Source organism: Macaca mulatta, chromosome 10 (genome assembly GCF_049350105.2).
Source record: "Macaca mulatta isolate MMU2019108-1 chromosome 10, T2T-MMU8v2.0, whole genome shotgun sequence".
Lineage (NCBI taxonomy): Eukaryota > Metazoa > Chordata > Mammalia > Primates > Cercopithecidae > Macaca > Macaca mulatta.
The window spans coordinates 16371426-16393856 of NC_133415.1; the positions used below are offsets into that span (position 1 = coordinate 16371426).

At 47.5% G+C, this 22431-nt stretch overlaps 1 long non-coding RNA gene across 1 annotated transcript in view; it reads left to right on the forward strand.

Annotated features, from left to right (window-relative positions):
* Positions 1–3572: 3572 nt before the first annotated feature.
* LOC144331766 (uncharacterized) overlaps positions 3573–22431 on the forward strand; it is a 48299-nt gene continuing 29440 nt past the window's right edge. Inside the window, exons 1-2 of the long non-coding RNA XR_013399187.1 lie at positions 3573–3696; positions 4414–4585. This is a non-coding gene — a long non-coding RNA (uncharacterized LOC144331766). The remainder of the gene's footprint in view (positions 3697–4413; positions 4586–22431) is intronic.

The following is a 22431-nucleotide window of genomic DNA, read 5'->3' on the forward strand; positions in this document are numbered from 1 at the left end:
ACTGAGGGCAGAATCAGAACAGAGGATGGGGATAAAGAGACGATGAAAATAAAGTGGAAGGGACAGGTGGCTGCGTGTGGATAGGTCACACCCATGTTTGGGTTTCCTCATTGGCTGTGCTGTGTGTGTTCTGGTTCTCGAGAGCTCACCAGAATATACCTGGGCTCCTGCCTATGCCCTAGGTTCCTGCTCAGCTTGCCTTTGCCCCTTCTGAGTCCTTGTATTAATCACCTACTAGATACCAGGCCCTGCACTGGGGTGACAGAAGTGTCTTGGGCTCAGTCTCACCCTCAAGGACATCACAGACTCACAGAGGAAACAAGGCTTGTGGAACAAAGAGAAACAGGGGAAAATTCAATGGGATGAGTGCAGAGAAAGGGCAGAGGAATAATGTCATATTGGAGAATCAGGCAGGTTTCAGAGAGGAGGGGGCATTCTGGTTGGGCCTTGAAGGAGGAATATGATTTCACTGGATGAAGAAGTGGAAGGAATTCTGGCCTGAGGTAACAGCAGCTGGATGGATGAACAGCAAGCTGTGTGTGTTTGTGTGTGTGTTTGCTTGTGTGTGTTTGCGTGTGTGTGTTTGCATGTATATGTGTTTGCATATGTTTGTTTGCATGTGTGTGTCTGTGTTTCTGTGTGTGTGTGTTAGTGTTTGTGTGTGTGTGTGTTTGCGCGTGCGTGTGTGTGTTTGTGTGTGTGTTTTTCCGTGTGTGTGTGTTTGTGTTTTGGTGTGTGTGTGTGTTTGTGTGTTTGTGGCTGTAGCATCAGGTGTGCATCTCAGGTACTGTGCTAAACAATTTGGTGCTCTTGACCACTCTGCAATTTTTTTTCTCTCATTTTACTTTTTCCAAAAACGTTTCCCATTTTCCATTTTACAGATGAAGAGACTGAGATTCAGAGGGGCCATCCAGTGTGGCCAAGGTCACACATCGAGAAAGCAGTGAGGGTTGTGGAGGGTCAGGAAAGGGTGTGATGTGAGAAGGGGATTTCTCTGGAGGCTGCATGCGGAATCTGGCTCAGGGTGGGTAGAGAGACCCATGGATAGCTGCTGTACAGCATGGTGAGGGATGAGAGGAGGCTTTGGGAGTAGAAGGCTCCCAGCTCCTGTCCTGTCTTTGAACACGTGCAGCCCACTCATCCTAGAGAGGAACGAGGAGGCAGCTCTCAGGGAGAAAGGCCGTGAACTCCAGGTGACCATGCGTAATGTTCCCGAGAAGCATCCCCTCTCCTCACCCTGATCCCATACTAAGTTCGGGACATCCTTTTCTCAAAGGAGACTAATTGATAATCCAGGGTGATACAATGTTATCACTGTCATTCCATTGAAATGCAACAGCAATGCCCTATAAATGTTCTATAAATCACCCAGAGCTTAAAGAGGAGAGTGAAATGAGCATTGCATTATAAACCACAAAGCCCATTAATCACATGGCTACAAACCATAAATATGACAAGTACATCCATCAATCCTGCACCTTACTTTCTGGTCTGCAAATGCACGCATTAGCAACTTAATGGATTTAGAAGGCATTTTCTCCTATAGACTCGGAAACAGAGAGTATTTTATTATTAGCCTCCTGGGCTTAAAAGGAAGGAAAAAGAAGTCACCTTTCACCACAATACTCAGGGGCATTACAGGGGGGAGTCCAGGCGGTGGCTACAGCCACTGACTCTGCCTGAATTCTGGAGACATCAGAGACCTGGGAGCCTGGTCTTGGGCAGTAACAAGACTTTTTGGGGGCCATGACGTGCCCTGCTTCCTGGCCTCCACCTGCTCCTGGCTCCCACAGCTGCAGCTCCTTGACCTGAAGGTTCAGGCCTGCCCGGGGCTTCTGGGCCAATCTTTCCCTCAGATTAGAGGGATTGATGTAGCATGAGTTTATAAGAACAAAACTGCGTTTTCATTTCGTTTCTGCTACTAGAGTTACTCTGATTTTGTGTCTTAATGATAAGCTGCTTTCTTCTTTCTCAGACTGCATTTCTACCTGGCTCTGAGAAACCAACAGACACAGTCCTTGCCCTTTGGGGTTCACCATTGAAGGGGAGGTACACACCCCATGTGTGGAAATGCAGAGACAGAGAGGTCCAGAGATGGCAAGAGACCTGGTTCTCCTCCAGGTCATGGGAGTCCTTCCTTGTCACTCCCACTCTGACCTCAGGGCTGGGGCCTTGATGGATTTACAGATTTCAGCCCTTGGCTGGGCCATCCTGGCTGCAGACCTTGCTGAGGATGGCATGATGGATTCAGCTCACAGGTGTGGGAGCAGATGCCCTCTTTCCATTGCCTGATGAAGAGAGACGGTGACTCAGATGAATAGGACAAAAGTTTTGAAGTCAAACAGGTCTAAACTTGGATGCCAGCTGTGTGAACCTGGGCATGTCACCTGTGACTCTGAAGCTCGGTTTCCTTCCCCATGCATGCAACTAGTCTGTCTCTCAGAGTTTGTACTACTGGTAACTGACATGTATTAAGTCCTTCACAGTAGTTACCTAGTGCTGTGCTAAGTACATTACCAGATAAAGCTCATTCTATTCTCGAAACTGCTGTGAGCGGCTCATGGGAGCCTGGATGCGGCTGGGGCAGGGGCTGTAGTTGAGAAGCCCTAAACCTCCAGGACAGTGGTTCTCAGTTGGGGTGATTCTGCTGCCGATGGGGCATTTGGCAGTGTCTGAAGTAGTTTTTAGTTGTTTCAGTTGGGTTACCTAGTGTGTAGCGGCCAGGAATGCTGCAAACATCCTACAATGTACAGGACATCCCTCCTAGGCTGATGAAGAATTATTTGACCTAAAATGTCAGTAGAACTGCATTTAATGGTGCTCTAGGAGAAGCAGGCTGGCAGTAAAGCCAGGGGATCATAATTTCCATCTCAGCTGCGGTGCAGAATGCTAGTCTAACTGGGTTATGACCCAGACCCTTTCTGCAATAGGAAGTGTCTCTCTGAAAGCAGGCTGGTGATGCCTTGGTTCCATCCTCTGGGCTGGGTTTCCTGTCCTGCCGTTCCATCCCTTTCCCACTGCCCCACTCCCGCCCACTCTATCCCTCTCCAAACATTGGCTGAGCACCTGCTTCATCCAGAAGGATAAGACCCAGCCCCCAGCCAGGAGCAGACAGCGCGCAGCCCAGGGAGGGAGAATGGCACAGAATCAGATGTAATAAGGTAAACAAAGAAGTCTTAACAGCCAGCATGGGGGCTCCCCTAAGGGAGGGAGGGTCTTCATTTGGGAAAGTGCCTTGGTAGGGCTCAAGCTTCAGTACTGAGATCACAGTGTTGAGCTCCCACATCCCAAAGTGGAGGTTCTGCCGGGGCTCTCGTGCTGGGCTTCATATTATAGTCATCTCATGAGATGGCCCCCGCCTCTCACCAATTAAATCAATTTCAGGGACATCGGCCGTTTGAAAGCTCCCCAGGGGAATAGAATGGGAGGTCAGCTGAGAAGCACGTGGCTTCACCTGGCCAGTCTCTGAGAAAGACGCCAGGTGTGCACCACATCCCACAGGTAAGTGTCATTTAGTAGGTTCGGGAGTCTGATCTGCTTAATATCTGCTTCAGGTGGCTTTGATATCTTGCAGGTGCAGGATTTCAGAGGCGTAGCCACCTGGATGAGATACTGATTTTCCTGCTGAATAGGAGTTGAGATAGAATGGAGGATGGAGAGAGAGGAACCAGAAGCAGGGAAGCAAGCTGCAACCAGGTGAGGACAGGGGCCAGGGGATTTCCCGTGGGAGGGGGCCCTGCTGCAGTGGGAACCCCTCTGATCCCCTGCCAATCTTCACAATGTGTTTCTCTGAGCAGCATTTTATGTAAGTGTGTGTAAACTGAAGCGGGGGCAAAATCTCACGTTCTCGTCGGTGGCAGGCAGAGCAAGGCACCTACAAAGAAGCAGGGAGCCCACAGGCATTGGGGATCAGAGAGCATCAGCTCGGGAACAACAGACATCCTGGGTGAGGTGAGAGTCTTTGTTTTGAGATGGAGTTTCGCTCTTGTTGCCCAGGCTGGAGTGCAGTGGCACGCTCTCGGCTCACTGCAACCATCTGCCTCCCAGGTTCAAGCAATTCTCCTGCCTCAGCCTCCTGAGTAGCTGGAATTACAGGAACCTACCACCACCATGCCTGGCTAATTTTTTGTATTTTTAGTAGAGATGGGGTTTCACCGTGTTAGCCAGACTGGTCTCAAACTCCTGACCTCAAGCCATCCACCCACCTCAGCCTCCCAAAGTGCTAGGATTACAGATGTGAGCCACCATACCTGTCCAGTTGCTTAGCTTTCTCTTGCTATAAATTTGCCCAGATGCAAGGAATTCAGACAATAAACGCCAATTTCTTGTTTATGTGGGGACCTCTGTGGAGGCTTCTATTAGGCAGGTCTCTTCCCAGTGCTGACTCAGGGCTTTGGTTCCTTCCATCTGGAGCTCATACATAGCATCTGAGGAGGAGGGGGAAGAAGAAGAGCCTGGAGGAGCCCCTTTTGCCCTTGACTGCCCTGACCTGGAAGTGATCCCTCACTTCTGCTCAGATTCCATCAGTGATGAACGAGGCACAGGGTCCCACCAAGACACCAATGGGCTGTGAGCTGAAGAAGAGGTGAGTTTGTTAGCATGTGACCAGCCTCTGATGCGGACCCCCATTGTCCTCTGTGTTCCATAGGTGAGCCATTCAGTAGGAGAAGTGTGCGGAGGCACAGTGGGGGCACATGGGGGAGAAGAGTTTGCTTAGTCCGGGCAAGTTTTGGAAGGCTTCCTGGAGGAGGTGCTGCTGAACCTGGTCTGCAGAAAAAGCCAGAGGTAAGGGCCAAGAGGGCCAAGGAATGTGATTTCAGTCTGCGTCTTCATGCCTTTGCAGATGCATTAGTGTACGTTGCTGCTGTAACAGATCACCACAAGGTTAGTGGCTTGAAACAATACAAATAGTCTTACTTTTCTATAAGTTAGAAGTCTGGAGCATGTCTCACTGAGCTGAAAATCAAAGCATTGGTGGGGCTGTTTTCCCTCTTGGAGGCTCTAGGGAAGAATCTGTTTCCTTATCATCACCAGCTCCAGGGGGCTGCCATGTGCCTCAGCCCTCCCTCTGTCTACAAGGCCAGCAATATCTCAGCTCTCTGGCATTCTCATGTAGCCACATCTCCCGCTGACCACAGCCAGGGGAGTCTCTGATTTTAAGGACCCACGTGATTAGATTGGGCCCACTTGGGTAATCCAGGCTAATTGCCTTAACCTTAATCACATCAGAGAAGCTCGCTACCTTAAAGTGGCATATTCACAGGTTCTGGGGATTAAGACAGGAATGTTTTTGATGGGTTGGCAGGGGGCATTCTACCTACCACACACACGCAACTCCTTCTACCTGGAATTTCCTGTCTTCTCTTTATCTATCTGGCTAACCTCTATGCGTCTTTGAAGACCCATTCAAATAACTTTCCCCACTTCCCACCAAGAAACTTTCCCATCACTGGCTGGGGAGTTAGTCTCGCCATCAGCATGTTTCTTTTGTGCTATTTGTATTCTACCGTAATTACTAGTGTACTTCCCCCAACCCCCATTGCAAAGTCTTTGGGGTCAGGGTCTCTGACTTCGTTATCTTCATATCTTTAAAATCTACCATAATGTTGGACACAAATGTGCTCTGTGTTTGTGGAATAAATGGCTAATATATATATAATATGTAATATTATATATATATTTACAGTGTTCTATTCAGAGAGGGTGGAAGGCTTATATAATTTAAAAGGAAATATCATCTGAGCTTAATTGTTCCTGTAGGATCTCAGCTTTCATCTGAAGGCTTTTTTTGTTTTTGTCTTTTTTTTTTTGATATAGAGTCTTGCTGTGTTGCTCAGGCTGGTGTGCAGTGGCATGATCTTGGCTCACTACAACCTCTGCCTCCCAGGTTCAAGTGATTCTCCTGCCTCAGCTTCCCAAGTAGCTGGAATTACAGGTGTGTGCCACCATGCCCGGGTAGTTTTTGTATTTTTAGTAGAGACGGGGTTTTGCCATATTGGCCAAGCTGCTCTCAAATTTCCTGACCTCAAGTGATCCGCCCGCCTTGGCCTCCCAAAGTGCTGGGATTACAGATGTGAGCCACCGTCCCTGGCCTGAAGGCCTTTTATATCTGAAAATTTTATTTCTTATTTATAACTCACTGTTAGTATTTAAAAATATTTATATAAAGATATATAAAATATAACATATTTTATATTTGTTTTAAATAACTGGAATATTTTAATTATTTAAATATATTTGACCAATATTTATATTAAAATATTTTTAATAAAAATTATTTTTTATAAAGTATAAATAAAAATAATATTTTTATGATTCCAGTTAAGACTGGAAGATACTTAAGGTTTACTTTTTAAGTTTGCTGAGCCAGTAACTATTATGTATCTGTACTACATTCATAGGATGCCACTGAAAAATTATTTTCATTTTTCTTGAACTCCAGATGATAAAAGGAAAAAAATGTCACATATCATCTTACCATGCAGAAATGTGTCCTAACTAACACTCTGGTGTATTTAATCTCAGATTTTTTTTTGGTTTGTATGTTACATGTAAGTATACATTCTTAAAAATGAGACGATAATAAATGTATAGATTGCTTTTTAATTGCTCTATGAACTTTATATTTTTCCATGCAAATGAGCAAAACTCTACTGATGACAGAAACTTAGACTGGGTACAAAGGCTTTATTTATTGATATTTATCAATTATCTACAAACATCAAGTTAGAAGCTAGAAGCACAAGACTCACCTGACACATGGAAAAAACATAACGTTCACAGCAAATGAGTAAAGACATATTAGGAAAATGCAAGGAAAAATAACACAATGGGACTCACAATATTAACTTCATGGAAAATGGCAGGAGTCCAGGCATAGGCAAAATTCATCATGATGGTCATGGGGATTAGAGAGCTTCCCATAAGGATACACAGACAATTCCTCAATTGTAGCTCCCTCTTCTCTCCTGATTCCTCTCATCTTCTCCATGAACATTCCCATATCATCTCCACCTCTATCCATCCCATCAGTGACCTGCCTGTTGGGTATGGCCCATTGAAAATTAGGGGCCAGTAAAAAAGAATGAGTTCATGTCCTTTGCAGGGACGTGGATGAAGGTCGGCGCCATCATTCTCAGCAAACTAACATGGGAAAAGAAAACCAAACACTGCGTGTTCTCACCCATAAGTGGGAGTTTGAACAACGAGAACACATGGACACAGCGAGTAGAACATCACACACTGGGGACTGTTGGGGGAGTGAAGGGAAAGGGGAGGGATAGCATTAGGACAAATACCTAATGCACGCAGAGCTTAAAACCTAGACGGGCCAGGAGCGGTGGCTTACACCTGTAATCCCAGCACTTTGGGAGGCCAAGATGGGCGGATCATGAGGTCAGGAGATCGAGACCATCCTGGCTAACACGATGAAACCCCCTCTCTACTAAAAATACAAAAACAAAATTAGCCAGGCGTGGTCATGGGTGCCCGCAGGCCCAGCTACTCGGGAGGCTGAGGTGGGAGAATGGTGTGAACCCGGGAGGTGGAGCTTTCAGTGAGCCGAGATGGCACCACTGCACTGCAGCCTGGGCAACAGAGCGAGACTCCGTCTCAAAAACAAAAACAAAAACAACACAACAAAAAAAACCCACCACCAACAAAAAAACCCTAAATGACAGGTTGAAAGGTGCAGCAAACCACCATGGCACAGGTATACCTATGTAACAAACCTGCACGTTCTGCGCATGTATCCCAGAAGTTAAAGAAAAAAAAAATTAGGGGCAAGATGGCGAGCCTGTTTCTGTTTGTTCTTTCTTGTAGGCTGGTGGTCTTTTCCTCCTCCCAAGGGTGGTCTTCCTCTCCAATCTGAATAGGCTTCTCTGTTTCTTTGTTTTCCTGGTGGATGTTGGCCACTATGAGGTTCTTCTGCTCTGCTTTCCCCAGTCCTGATGACTGTTAGCATTTTGATGTATTTCCTTCCACCCGCCACCCCCGCTTTTTTTTTTTTTTGAGACAGGGTCTCGCTCTGTCACCGGGCTGGAGTGCAGTGGCACGATCTCGGCTCACTGCAACCTCCGCCTCCCGGGTTCCAGTGATTCTCCTGCCTCAGCCTCCTGAGTAGCTGGGACTACAGGTGCCTGCCACCATGCCTGGCTAATTTTTTGTATTTTTAGTGGAGACGGAGTTTCACCGTGTTAGCCAGGATGGTCTCGATCTCCCGACCTCATGATCCACCCGCCTCGGCCTCCCAAAGTGCTGGGATTAAAGGCATGAGCCACCGCGCCTGGCCTCTTCCACCTTCTCTTCTATGCCCATGCTTATATATTCCAAAAGTACACATTTTTACCTATGGATATTACGACATACTCAGTTTTCTGGCTTATGAGCCAGAAAACTCAACATTAGGAGTGAAAACATTAGTTTTCACTCAACATTAGGAGAAATTCTTCATGCCATTGAAGTGTTTTTTGAAAACGTGCCTTCTAATGCCTTCATGTATTTCTTCATGTGAACGTACCTTACTTCACTTAGCCATTTCCTTGTTTGACAACCTGGTTGCTTCAATATTTCTCTACTGTAATCTTGCGATGACTATTCCTATATAGGTACTGTGTTCATATCTTTAATTGTTTTCTTGGGTTAAATTTCTAGGGATAGAATTACAGGGTCAAAGGATATGAACTTTTTATGACTGTTGTTACATATTTCAAAGCAGATTGGACACATTTACCCACTTATTAGCAAGTGAATCTGCTGTGGTCTGAATATTTGTGTCCTCCCAAAATTTATAGGTTGAAATCATAACCCTCAAGGTGATGGTATTAGGAGGTGGGGCCTCATGACCCCTAGGTCATGAGGGTGGGAATCTTGTACAAAGATTGGTGCCTCTATAAAAGAAACACGAGGGAGACTTCATGCCTTTTCCACTGTGTGAAGACACAGTAGTGAGAAGTCACCGTCTGTGGGGAAATGGGTCCTCAGCATCACTGCATCTTCTAGTACTCGATCTTGGACTTTCAGCCTCTAGAACCGTAACAAATAAATTTCTGTTATTTACAAACCACCCAGTTTATGGTATTTTGCTATAGCAGCCCAAGGAAACTAAGACAATATTATCTTAGCTTTTGACATGTTCTAATAATGAACATTCCTTAATAGAAAACAACTCTGTTTATGTTATGGGTAAAATTTTGTGTCTAATTGTCATTTTAATGTACATGTCTTTGTTAGTGAGGGTTTGCAGTATTTTGTTTATTAACAGAAAAGTGACTTATTTTTTCCTTTATGAACTGTCTACGTTCTTCACTCATTTATCTACTGGGGTTAATGGTTTTTTCTTCTTATCTATTTGTATGATATATTTGCATATAGTGGTATTAATCCTGGTTCTGTAATACTTGTGGCAAACCTGTTCTCTTTGTTCAAAGCTTCTTTTCAAATAGGGGCAGGGAGCTGGTGTCATTCAGGTTAACCCCCAACCCTGCCAGTTTCCTTTGAGAAAGGCACTGGCCCACATCCTTCTCCGTAGAGTTAGCCCCCGACCTGCAACCCCTGGCTCACTGAATCCTTCATTTTGTCTTCAAAAGGAGTTGAATTTTAAGTGTCTTTGTTGATCCTCTGGGAGCAAAACCACTTTGCCAGCTTGAGATCATTCATTTCCCCATTTCTTTCCTGTCTTCCATTCCTCACCGATAATCCCTGGCAATTATTAAGCATTTTTGTGTTGCCTTAGACTTTTGAGTACTTAATGATCCTTTAGTGGTTCAGCAGAGAAAGGAGAATATTTCCTTCCTTCTCCCACCCCCTTTGAAAATTCTGAGCTGTAGGAATCTTTCTAATGGACTGACAGCTCTTGGAAGGGAAACAGATCCTGGACATTGTCCATCACCCGCTCCAGATCTGGTAATTTCAATGTGGGGGAGAAAAGGCCAGAGTCACGTAAGATCTCACAGATGGTTGGTGATGCAGCCACGCTTCACTAAGTGAGGACTGAGGAAATAGAGAGTTCTACCCTGAAGAAGGCAGTAGACTAAGGAGATGTCACACATGGAAACAGCCCAGTAGAAGCATGTTCTTAGCAGGATGGCATGTTGTGGTTACAGCTCCACCAGAGCAGAAACGGAGACAGCACTGTCCTCCCTGGACCTGAGAGAGTCAGGAGATGAGCACAACGTGGGCACAGAATGGGACTGGAGATGGCCCAGGACGAGGGCTATGGGCAGTTGGGGGCAGAGGGGGCTGTAGAAACTTTATGATGCTCTTGTTTCAGGAAAGGCAGGGCCTAAACAACCCCACTCAGTCCTCCATCCATGGAGGCTTAGGAGAGAGAGTGGCCTGCTCTTTACCCCTGTGGGAGTGGAAGGTGTAGGGGGAGGAAAGGGCTCCGGGAGTCTTTGGAGCCCAGCTTCCCGAGGGTGCTGTACGTTGCATCTTAACCATGCAGCTCTCTGGCAATGCAGGCGGAGGAGCAGCAACTGTGCTTTACCTGCCCTGGCCGCAGGGTCAGGCCTGCTTACCCACCTTTCCACCCAGCCCACCCTTGCCCCACAGGACCCCGATCCAAGGCCCTCCTGCAGGCCCCTGCACAGCAAAGATCTCTCTTTGCAGCACTTCCCCTGGAAGCTCCCCTTAACTCTCCCACTAACAGCTCCTTATCCAAAGGTGTAAGTTCTCTTTCTAATTCTCCCTCCTCTCCCCTTGCTACTGCCTTGGGAGGCCCTAGTTCTCCCTCCTCTCCCCTTGCTACTGCCTTGGGAGGCCCTAGTTCTCCCTCCTCTCCCCTTGCTACTGCCTTGGGATGCTACTGCCATGGGAATTCCCTTCTCCCTACCTTTCTCATGGGCAGGCAGTCCCAGATTTAAAAACATATTTAGGCCAGGTACGGTGGCTCATGCCTGTAATCCTAGCACTTTGGGAGGGCAAGGTGGGCGGATCACTTGAGGTCAGGAGTTTGAGACCAGCCTGGCCAACATGGTGAAACCCTATGTCTACTAAAAATACAAAAAATTAGTTGGTCATGGTGGCACGTGCCTGTAGTCCCAGCTACTCGGGAGGCTAAGGCAGGAGAATCGCTTAAACCTGGGAGGCGGAGGTTGTAGTGAGCTGAGAGCGTGCCACTGCACTCCAGCCTGGGCAACAGAGTGAAACTCCATCTCAAAAACAAAAACAAAAAATTACCCTGGTGTGGTGGCACATGCCTGTAATCCCAGCTACTTGGGAGGATGAGGCATGAGAATCGCTTGAACCCAGGAGGTGGAGGTTGCAGTGAACAGAGATCGTGCTACTGCATTCCAGCCTGGGTGACAGAGCGAGACACTGTCTAAAACAACAACAGCAGCAACAACATATTTAATATTTTCTCATATTCTTATCTTACTATTCTCTGCTAATGTCTCTATTGCTGATTCTTCATTCATTCAGAACATATTTATAAAGCACTGGGCGCGGTTTTTCACGCCTGTAATCCCAGCACTTTGGGAGGCTGAGGCAAGCGGATCACTTGAGGTCAGAAGTTCGAGACCAGCCTGGCCAACATGGTGAAACCCTGTCTCAATTAAAAATACGAAAAACAGCCAAGAGTGGTGGCACGTGCCTGTAATCCCAGCTACTCAGTAGGCTGAGGCAGGAGAATCGCCTGAACCTGGGAAGCGGAGGTTGCAGTGAGCCGAGATCGTGCCATTGCACTCCAGTCTGGGCGACAGAGTGAGACTCCATCTCAAAAAAAAAAAAAAAAAAAAAAAAGGCGCAAAACTTGCTGCTAGATGGGGATTAAAAAGACAAACCATGAAAGTAGAGAAGGGGGACTGCTTTGAGAAATACACAGGAAGTGAAGTCAATACTGAGGTGTGGGGAAGAATGGTGTTGGGACCTCTGCTAGCCCACCTTTGAGAAAATTAGAAACTTTGTTGCCATCTGCCAGGAAGTGGTTGTAATAAATAGAAAAATCTATGCTGTCATGAATGGCGGGCTGTCTCAAGCATGTCCTTCTCATGACAGCAAATGGAAGAGTGAGAACAAAATGAGCAGGTGCATTCTTATATGTCTGGACAAGGCCCCATCACTGAGCCCAGAGTCAAGGGTGTGGGGCAGTTACCTGGCAAAGGGTATGGATACTTGGAAGGAGGAAGAATTGTTCTGTTACAGAATCAGTTTGTCAGCCAGTCTGCTACAGAATATAGGTGTTATTTTATTTTATTTTATTTTGAGACAGTCTCTCTCCCTATCGCTCAGGCTGGAGTGCAGTGGTGCGATCTCAGCTCACTGCAACCTCCGCCTCCAGGGTGAAAGCAATTCTCCTGCTTCAGCCTCCCGAGTAGCTGGGACTACAGGTGTGCACCACCATGCCCAGCTAATTTTTTGTATCCTCAGTAGAGACGGGGTTTCACCATATTGGCCAGGCTGATCTCGACCTCCTGATCTCGTGATCCGCCCACGTTGGCCTCCCAAAGTGCTGGGATTATAGGCGTGAGCCACCGTGCCCGGCGGTGTTTTCTGTTTGTTTTTTTTTAACTCTGCAAGAGTAGAGTATTTTGGATTTGGGGTCTTATGGGCATCCCACATATCCTAATCTAGGGGTGAGTGGAAGGTCATAGAGCACATTCTCAGGAGGCTTTCCATTCTTACAGAGATGAGCTGGACAGGACCCATTTGATAAGTTTGGAAAAGCTGCCTTCTAGTGAGCCATAACACAGCCCTGGACAGGGAGACAGTCACGTGAGCTGTAGAGAACATTAAGGACCAGAACTTAAATACAGCTCTGAATTTATTAGTATTACCAACTACCCCAAAAGCTCCAGCCCCAGGGACTGAGATACACAACATCACCTCAGAATCCTTACCAGAGGCTTCCAGGAGGAGCTCAGATCCCTCTGGAGGGCATAATAGAATTGTTGTTGCAGAGAGTGGAGCTGAGTCTACATTAGGCACCCTCATCTCAGCGCGGCTTCATGCAGGATCTCCACCCCTACCTTGCAGGCGCCCTGGGTCCAAGCCTAGAGGGATGTTGATTTTCCCGTGATGGCCCAACACCCCATCCCCAGCTAGTAAGTGGCAGGGCCAGAGCTTCAACCTCTGCTCAAGCCACTGCCGGTGAAAAGTTCTGACAACTTCATACAGAGCCTGAGATATGTAAGAGCTCAGGAAATGGTGATTAATATTCTAATAATAATACTTTGTAGATAAATATGAATGAATAACTGTTGAGTATCTCCTAGGCTCCACGCACCGTATGAAGGACTTTCTTTGAGTGACTTTAGCAGCCGGGATTGTCATTCTCATAGATGGGGAAACTGAAACCAGAGAGGTTAAGTGACTTGTCTAAATTCTCCTCTGGAGGTAAATTTAATTTTAGGAGATGGTTTTGCTAACTTTGGGAAAAATAAACCATGCATTGTCATTCAGTTTGCTCATGAGACTTTTAGGAAATGCATATTTAGAGGTGAGGGATAATTGGAAATTTTATGGAAAAAATACTAGGAATAAAATAAAATACCCTTGCCTCAAGTTTTTTACCTGTTTTTTTTTTTTTTTTTTTTTCTTTCCTGGAATGTTATATCTCTGACAAGGAGTTAGAGCTTTGGGGCCTGCCGCTGACAGGAAGGCTGGTGGAGCCAGACACGGGCCAGATGGAACGTACAAAGTGTTCTATCTGTCCCTTTAATAACTCCTTGGCCAGGATGACCTGTCACTATAAGCAAGGGGGAGGGAGAAAAATGAGCCAATTCATTTCTAAATGGCTCTGTAACTCCAGGGTGTTATCGAGCAGAGACAAAGGACATCCCATAATTCTTGGACAGGGAATCAGGATCTCTGGGAAGCAGGCACAGGCTCCATCCGGTCCGCTAAAGCCTCCTGCCAACAAGGGATCCACGCTCCATAAATACACAGAGAGAGAGATCTCCTGGCCCCATTGATTTCCCCTTGCCATTATTGATTGCATTCTTAGATAAGTGGCGACTTTTCGACCAGAACTAAGCTCTGTGTATCTTTCTTGGAAGCCTTTGCAATGCCAAGGGTTCGGCCAAGGGAGGAAGTGGTGTCTGCCCTCTTCTCAGAATGCTACCCACCAGCTATGTCCTGGGTAAGAGATGATAAAGGGCTCTCCCTGGGCCCCTCAGTTTTCCAGAACAGGTCAAGTTGGGAGTTTTCCCAAGGGAAGGAGAAAGTGGCTTCAACTGACAGAGCCTCTATAGGTGTTCTGTGTAGATGACATCAACTTTGGTTATAATCCCTTGAATTATGAATGCAGAAGGGTAAGGTTGCCCTTTGCAGAATTTCTCAAACTTTAAAAGGCACAGAGGTCCCCTGGGCATCTTGTGTGAAAGCTGCCTCTGATTCAGTAAGTCTGGGGTGGGTCCTGAGCTGTGCGTTGCTGACAAGCTCCTGGGTGTGTGGGTGCGGGCTCTGGGTTCCCACTCAGGTCAACTCTGTACTCTCTCAGGCTGTGCATGTGAGCCTTTGCTGTCCTTCAGAGCTGCCTTTAATTTGTGTATTAATTCATTCATCAAGCATTTATTAGTTTCTACTATGTGCCAGGCCCTGTGCTGGGCTCTGGATAGAAGATGAAGGGAATATAGTGCTCACCCTCAAATTACTTACAGCTGGGCTGGAGACACTACTGTCCAACAAGCACTGCTAATGCAATGTGATTACATCCTGAGCAAGGACGGAAGGCCCTGTTACAGGACCCTTCTCAGGTGAGGGGCAATTAATTCTGCTGGGAGGCCTTGGGGAGGGGGATATTGAAGCTGGGTATTAAAGCATGAGGAGGAGCCTTTCAGATGAGAGAGCGGAGGCAGGGGAGATGAGTATGAAGGGCTGGAGGTTTGAAAGTTTGCCATGAACCAGGAAAATATGGATGCTGGTTGCAAATGCCTCCAACTCAGAGATGGCTGGCTGGATGTGCAGTGCTGATTTGGCTATCACCACCAGACTCGGAGTCCTTGAGGTCAAGAGCCTCATCTGGCTTATCTGTACTCCCCCAGCTCTGGCAAACAGTGCCCAGAAAATGATTAAACCAAAATGAAGTTGATTTGCTCATTTCTGGCAGAGGTGCTCATTCTTGAGTGTACATCAGAATGCCCTGGAGTACTTGTTAAAAAGACTCATGGGACCCACCCTTAGTGCTTCTGACCACGTAGATCTGGGCTGGAGCCTGGTGTTTGCATTTCTAACAAGTTTCCAAGTTTCCGGGCAATGCTGCTGCTGCAGAACCAGGAACCACCCTTTGTGGACCACCAATCAACATCCAACGTCATTGTTTTCAAGTGAGTAATTCTTCCTGAGGGAGGGGGTGGTTCACAGAAGGCAATGTGGATTAATGTAGAAAGTATGACCTTTAAAGCTGCCTACACTGGTTCAATGAAGTTCTGCCACCTGTGTAACCTTGTTTGGATCAGACATTCCATAATACGTATCTTCGGACTCTTTAGTTAAGTTTCAGGTGAGAGAAACCCAGCTCAATAAATAAAAAAGAAATGACTGGGCTGTATAACTCAGAAGTTTGGGTGTCTGGAGTCAGGTGTGCCTGGATCCAGGAAGTCAAATCATGCCCTCGGAACTCCGTCTCTTTCCACCCTTTGGCTAATCTTTCTTCTGTATTGATCCCATTCTCAGGCACGCACTCTTCCTGTAGCAGCTAGGATGATCAAGTAGCTCCATAATGATATTTTTTCATAGTTACTGATCCCAGAGAAAAGAGTATTTCCCTTCTCTAGGGTTTTTAGCAAAAGCCCCAGAGATTCCTTTGATTGGCCTGGGCTAGGTCATGTGCCCATTCCTGAACCAATCACTGAGCCAGGGGGACGGAGAGCTCTGATTGGCCAAACCTTGGTCACATGGCTATTCCTTGAGCGAGTGTGTGTGTGTGTGTGTGTGTGTGTGTGTGTATGTATGTGTTTAGGATTTAGGGTATTGCTGAGGCTGGCATGGATGGATGGGATTTTCCTGAAAATCTCTGTTGTCAGGAAAATGGGGCAAGGAAAGTATGTATGCTGGACACTTTAGAACTACCTCGCTTTCAAAGTATTCCAAAAATCTAGAACCGTGACGTCACCATTTTAGAATTCCTCTCAGTCGGCATGGCTTAATGAGGTTTTCAAAGGACTGATAAGGACGTTAAGAACACCTCACCTTATAGCGTTGTGAACACTCATGGGTACTTAAGAGGACCAGGTCGTGTTTTACATAGTTTACACATCAATTCACGTATTCTAAGAGACATGAAGTAGGGACTCTTCTTCTTTTTAACAGATCAGGAAACTGAGGCACAGAGAGGTTAAGTAACTTGGCCAAGGTCACAGAGCTAGCCAGTGGTAGAGACCAGCTGCAAACCCAGGCAGTCCAGCTGTCTGTGTGCCTAACCACTATGTCCACAGCCTGCCTCTTGAGAATTTTGAAATCTTATTACTGGAAAATGCCTTGGAGATGATCTCAGCCAGCACCCCAACCCCTCCTCCATGTTTATTTATTTATTTATTTTTTAACAATTGAGGACCAGAGAGGGGGATTCATTTACTTGAGGTCATGCAACCTAGTAATGGCACAACTAGGATGAGAATTTTTGTCTTTGAGTGCTATCTCCAGAGCTTTTTCTGCCCCACCATCCCTCTACTGCCTCCTACTGGCTTTTCTGGAAATAGTCGCTGTTCTTAAGCATATGCAGGAATCAACTTTCACAGTTCTCCACGACCACCAACCACCTGGAGCACCTTGTCCTTTGCATCCTGAGCACCTGGCCCTGTGTCTGGTAGCTTGTGCAGATACTGTTCCTGTGTGCAATGTTTTGGTGATACTGAAAGCTTTGCCTCATGTGTTCCTCAATCGGACTCTATTTCTTTGGGTCAGATCAAGGGGAAGCTGGGCACACTGGAACCCCTGACCACACAAAAGCAGCGTAGATGAGCCCTTGCAAGTTGGCAACTGGTCAGCACAGCTCAGAAATTCCATTTTCCTCACCCTTCAAAGTGGGGTCTGAGGATATACAGTAGCAGGATTTGCTGGGAGCTCCTCGGAAATGCAGCATCTCAGGCCCCATGCGCATCCGCTTTTTAGCAATATCCCCAGGTGATTTGTCTGCACGGTGAGAAGCCTCATTGTCAGCCTGACTCTTCACCAGTCCTGGAGAGAGAGGAGAAGGTAGCCACTAGGTGGGGGTGTTGCCTGGGCCGAGGACAAAATGGCTGGAGCAGTGGGATGCCTGCGAAGAAGAGCGAGGAGCGGCTCAGCCAGATGGCACAAATGTTTTGGATTTCAAGTAGCATCCCCTCCGCCTGCACCCATGTGTTCCCCTACTCCCAGCGGCTCTGGAATGTTTTTAAAAAAAATCAAAGTAACCTTCAGGATAAAGATGTCCCCCACAGAGAAGATTCAGAGAAGGTGCCTCAGGACCTGGAGACATCCTCAAAGCCAGGTTAACTCACCTTGTCACTGAGGAGACAGAGGGTCCAGGTGGGAGGTGACTGACTTGGAATCCTCTTTGAGGATCTTCGACTAGAAAGCCCGTGTCCCTTCTGCCCCTGCACCTTGGCTCCAGAAATGTCCTGAGCATGGAGCACCTTGTTAGAGTCAGTGTTTAGTTTGTACTGGGGACTTCTGTAAAAAGTGTAGGCACAAAGGTCTGAGGCTGTAGAACGTCTCTCCTTTTGTTCAGAAAAACTCGCTACTGGGCAATGCAGGTCTAGACATCACACTCTCTCCCAAAGCTTTTTTTTTTTTTTTTTTTTTTGAGACGGAGTCTCGCTCTGTCGCCCGGGCTGGAGTGCAGTGGCCGGATCTCAGCTCACTGCAAGCTCCGCCTCCCGGGTTCATGCCATTCTCCTGCCTCAGCCTCCCGAGTAGCTGGGACTACAGGCGCCCGCCACCTCGCCCGGCTAGTTTTTTGTATTTTTTAGTAGAGACGGGGTTTCACCGTGTTAGCCAGGATGGTCTCGATCTCCTGACCTCGTGATTCGCCCGTCTCGGCCTCCCAAAGTGCTGGGATTACAGGCTTGAGCCACCGCGCCCGGCCGCTTTTTTTTTTTTTTTAAGCCGTCTCTCTGATCAGGGACTGATACTCTTCCAGTCTCTGGCTCTGCCACTCACTGGCTGCATTTCTTGAGACAGGTCACTCAATCTCTCTGAGCCCTTGAGACGGGGATGACAGTATCTGTCTCTTGGGTTTATTATAAGCATCAAAATCAAATGTCATTATAAAGCAAAAGCACCTTCTAAGCTGCAGAGTGCCGTAAAAAATGAGGGGCGACTGGGGATTTGGCCATTACGAGGAGATAAAGGGTAATTTTTTTTTTGCAGCAGGGTAGATGGCTGTTGACAACAACATTGTCTCAGCTGCAGCGGTCTCCTCTCTGTTTTCCCAGCTGCAGCTCCTGTCCCACTCTCGACACTGCAGCCAGAGTGATTTTTTTCTTTTCTTTTTTTTTTTTTGAGACAGAGTCTTGCTCTGTTGCCCAGGCTGGAGTACAGTGGCACGATCTCGGCTCACTGCAACCTCCGCCTCCTGGGTTCAGGCGATTCTCCTGCCTCAGCCTCCTGAGTAGCTGGGACTACAGGCATGTGCCACCATGTCCAGCTAAGTTTTGTATTTTTAGCAGAGACGGGGTGTCATCATGTTGACCAGGATGGTCTCGATCTCTTGACCTCGTGATCTGCCCGCCTCGGACTCCCAAAGTGCGGGGATGACAGGTGTGAGCCACCGCACCTGACCCAGAGTGATATTTTAAAGTAAAAAGTCAGTGGATGACCCCACCCACCCCTGAAATCTCTTCAGCAGTTTCCCTTTTCCCTTAAAATTAAACCTAATTCCTTATCTGAGCTGCAAGGCTCTCCTGCTGCCTGGTCCTATGCAGGGGGTCCTGCTCACCCCTCACTCATCCCATCCCCTCTTACTCTCTGTCCCTCATTCCCACCTTAGGATCTTTGCGTTTGCTGTCCCTGAGCTTGCTTTAGGAGCGCTGGCTCTTTCTTTCCATTCAGACCTCCATTTACCTGTCACCTCCCCGGTGAACCTGTGGTCTGAAGTGGCCATCTAGCCAGCCCCTCTTGGCCCAACGCCTTATTGAAATTCTCTGCGCAGCACTTCTCATTGTCCAATATTCCACTTGTTTATTAGTCTAGACTTCATGACTAGAGTGTAATCAGGGTTTGAGGGGGGATTTTGTCGGCCTTGCCCACTTTGTCTCCCTAAGGCCTAGAACAAGCAATGCCTGGCATGTAGTAGTAGGCACTCCATGAATTTCTGCTGAGTGAATGAATGGCTGAATGAGCATATCTACTGCCCTGACTGCAGGGAATACTGCAAACCCAGTGGAACACCTAGACCATTCGCACAGACAGGATACCTGTAGCCACTGTGCTACACGTGCTGCTATCTTGGCCCTTTGCCTTCTGCCTTGAGAGACTGGAGGAATTAAGAGGGAAACACGTGCTTTGTTATGTGAAAGCATGCGTTTCCTCCAAAGCCCCTTCATTCCTGAGAGTCGGGAGAATAATTAAATCCCATTTAATGATTCAGCGTTATCTCACACTTTGGGTTCTGTTGTAATTATTAAGCAGGATCGAAAATAAAACGTCCAAATATCATAATTAACTTTCAGATCAGAACAAATGTCAACTTGGGGAGGACTCACACCTCTGGGGCAAGTCTCTTTTTCTTCTTCCTGCAGCCGCCTGCGTGTCCCTCACCTGTGTCTCCCCTCCCCCATCAATTAGACTTGCATCCTAATGTGGTAGGAGTTATTAAGAAATTAGCCAGATAGAGAGGAAAAGGGGTCCTTGGAAAGTTTTCCTGTCTTTTAAAGCAGCTCCAGAAACATTTCTTGTCTAGCAGGAAAGCCCCAGCCCCCACATATCTCCATGTGTGTGAAGTTTGTGTTAAGCTTTGAGGTATAAGGAGGAGTTCTCTCTCTCCCTCTTGTTCTGCATAAAAGTCTATCACTAAGCAATGCTCAGTGAATATATGTTGACCACATGAGCAGAGAAATAGGATTAGAGACATGGCTCTGGCCCACTGGCAACCTTTGATATGCAAATGCAGGCCATTAGAAAGTGGGTCCAGGCCCGGCGCGGTGGCTCAAGCCTGTAATCCCGGCACTTTGGGAGGCCGAGACGGGCGGATCACGAGGTCAGGAGATCGAGACCATCCTGGCTAACACGGTGAAACCCCGTCTCTACTAAAAATACAAAAAACTAGCCGGGCGAGGTGGCAGGCGCCTGTAGTCCCAGCTACTCGGGAGGCTGAGGCAGGAGAATGGCATGAACCCGGGAGGCGGAGCTTGCAGTGAGCTGAGATTCAGCTACTGCACTCCAGCCTGGGCAACAGAGCGAGACTCCATCTCAAAAAAAAAAAAAAAAAGAGAAAGTGGGTCCACCCAACATGGCGATTCCCACTGTTGTCCTCTTGCCTTTGTCCCTACATGTGCCTGGCAACATGGCCGCCCCTACATATCCCTGTGTGTGTAGAACATCATGGCACCCTGTATTTGCATATTAAAAGCCAGGGTGGGAGGGCCAGTTTTTTCCCAGGGCTACATGAATGATGTGCCTGGTCAAACCAATCCCCTGAGGCCTATGCAAATCAGACACCATCTCCTCCAGCCTCATATACCTGGCTGATTTCTGCGGCACTTGGGATCTTCCCTCTCGGCTTTGGAGCCCCCCTGCCATCTCTGTACAGGGGAGCTTCTTCCTTCTGTCTCCTCCTTTCTTGCCTATCAAACTCTCCGCTCCTTAAAACCACTCCATGTGTGTCCGTGTCGTTTTATCTAATTTGACTCTAGACGAAGAGCCTTGGTGTTCATCCACTCATCAGAGCCGTGTCACTAATCCTATTTCTCTGCTCATGTGGTCACCATATATTCACTGAGCATTGCTTAGTGATAGACTTTTATAGAGAACGAGAGAGAGAGAACTCCTTACACCTCAAAGCTTAGCACAAACTTCACCTCTATTTACTGGCTTCCTGGGTTCTTTTTTCCCCACTCTGTGGGAGTTGGGTTCTGCCTTATTCCGTATGGGATTTGCACCCAGTGCTCAGTGGAAGACAGGCTGGACACCCCCCAACCCCACCCATACCGACTGCACCTTGAGGATCATGCCTGCCTTGTGTGTCATCATAACCCAGTGCCTACAACACAGCCTGGTACTTAGTAGGTGCTTAGTAAATATTTACTGGTGAATAAAAGTTCTTACTCATTTCTCTATTTCTAGGAACGAGTCCATCATCAGGCTCAGTAAATATCTGGAGAATAAATGAGCAAAGGGGGATCTTCAGATATGGAGAGAAAAAGAGAGTAGGGCAGGGGAGAGGGAGGGGAGAAGCAGGCCGGGAGGCCAGGAAGGAAAAGGACTAGGGGTGGACGAGTCGGCTGGAGCTGCCAAAGCAGAGTACCACACACTAGGCGGCTTAAATAATAGAAATTCACTCCTCACAGTTCTAGATCATCAGGGCAGCTTTCTTCTGAGACCTCTCGGCTGTAGAAGGCTGTCTTCTCCCCGGGTCCCCACATGGTCTCCATCCTGTGCGTGTCTGTGTTTTAATGTCTTCTAATAAGGATACCAGGCACATTGGTTAGGGTCCACTCTCATTACCTCACTCTATCTTAATTATCCCTTTGAAGGTGCTATCTTCAAATACAGTCACATTCCGAGGTACTGGGGTTTAGGGCTTCAACATACGAACTTTGACGAGGACAAAATTTAGCTGTAACTGGGCCCAAGGCTCCTTCTGTTACTATGATGGGGGTGGAAACTGGACGAAAAAACTCTAAGACAGGAAAGGATGTTGACTTTTAGGCTGCATGGCTGGGGGCAGTGATGGTGGTATCTTCCTCCTCTGGTTCCTCCCTCCTCTGCTTCCTTCTGCAGTCTTTGACACTGGACAGTCACGCTGAGCTCGTTTCTGATCTTGCCAGCAGGGGGAGCCAGAGCTCGTAGCACTGGCCCCAGTGCAGGAAGCCAGACCTGCTGGGGCAAGCCAGGGGCTTCCCACCCGGTCACTGGCACAAACCCAGGACCCCAGTTCAGAGGCAGCAGAGTGGCACAAGCAGCCCTGTCCTGAATGTCTAGAGTCCTGGGTTGGAGGGGACTCGGTGGGTGCAGCGGTGTCCTGGGGCTTGTCACTTGTCAGCTCTGGGCACTCCCCATCTGTGGAATGGAGATGCTCTGCCCCCTGCTCCCTAACTTCCTTCCATTTAGCATTCTGCCAGGGGGCTGCCAAGCTGCCACATCTGGACATAATCTCCAGCTGTCATAGAGGAATAAAAATAGCAGCATGACAGACGATGACAACTTGTTTGGATGCATCCCCTGTCTTTTTTGTGCATGCCAATTTCTTTTCTCCCAAGTTAGGGAAAGATTCCTTGATACAATCAGGATTATCTGATAATGCTTAATGAAGGGCCTCCTAGCGCCTCGGCCACAGATTACTTTAAGCTC